Source organism: Belonocnema kinseyi, chromosome 9 (assembly GCF_010883055.1).
Source record: "Belonocnema kinseyi isolate 2016_QV_RU_SX_M_011 chromosome 9, B_treatae_v1, whole genome shotgun sequence".
NCBI lineage: Eukaryota > Metazoa > Arthropoda > Insecta > Hymenoptera > Cynipidae > Belonocnema > Belonocnema kinseyi.
In genome coordinates this window covers 30694948-30696260 of record NC_046665.1, presented here as the reverse complement: position 1 = coordinate 30696260, position 1313 = coordinate 30694948, and positions in this window count along the sequence as shown.

Sequence of the window (1313 nt, the reverse complement as noted above, 5' to 3'; positions counted from 1 at the left end):
TAATAACAGTTAATATGCATAAATATATTAAATTGTATGCATATTTCAAAACAAATCTCATATTAAATTAACGTAACCAATTAAAAATTCCTTTGGAAATATTGCATTTCCTTCAAAATATTTTGACACACTTTAAACTTTTTTAAACAAGTTTTGGGTAAAATCTATCACAGGGTTCCCATCCAGCCCCTTAGCCCTTCCGTTGGGGAGCCTATTGTTTCGGCTGAGTAGAGCGCTGGCGGTACAGTCTTTTTCAACAAGATGCAAGGTTCGCACTGCGAGCTCTAAACAGTACCCACCATCGCGATAAAATAGAAAGAGAAAGAGAGACACTAGGAAAAGGAAAAGGAAGGAAAAACAGTACAGGACTACATATTAAGAGGCCCCGTCATCTTATTTGATTGAACATTTGCATAGTTTGGTTGAAAATTCATCACTTGTGGAAATAGAAACAATTTCATATTATAAATTAATTTGATTTGTTACAAATTTCTTTTTTTCTGTACCCGTGCAGAAATAGCCCAACTTATTCCCAAGTTCCCATCTGGGCCCGATCGGATTTTCCACATGTGGCCGCAAGGGGGCAGATGGTGTGGCTCTCGTCGGAACCACGTCGCGTCGGGTTAGGTAATAGACAAGATTATGTCAATTTTTGTGTTGTCGTCTTGATATCGTTTTTGTTCATATCAAACGTAAAATGCCAAAAGCAAAAAGTACTTTGCGAGTTCGGAAGCACAGAATTGTTGGTGAGATTTCTTATATCCACAATGAAGATGAAGGTAAGACTTAATTCACTACATTAAATATAAAAATCATGAAAACTGGTCCCCAAAAGGAATAAAGATTTAGTATTTGATTTGGTTTTCGTTAAGGTTTAAATCTAAATAATTTTATCAACAAAACATGTTTATTTTATTCTTAATGTACATGAGTGACTGCTAAAAACTTTACCATTTGAAGTCTCTATCATTTTTCACATATCCTGTGATTAATTTATTTGTTGTAAATATATCTGAGCAAAGTTTTCATACAAGGGCACAATTTTTAAAAATTTCGAAATTTTAGACGACTTGGTTTAGAAATTATAAACACAAATGTTTTAAAAATGTCAAATTGTGCGATATCCCAAAGTACAAGTTTAAATAGAAAATTACTTAATAATATTCAAAATATTTAAAAAAAGAATAATTTGGGCTTATGAAAATTGATTTAAATTATCTGCAAAAGATGGTTATGCAGTAATAAGTTACGAAGATACGAAAAATAAGAAAAATCGCTCCAAAAAGTCTGTCCCAAGTTTTGCGTCAGGTTTT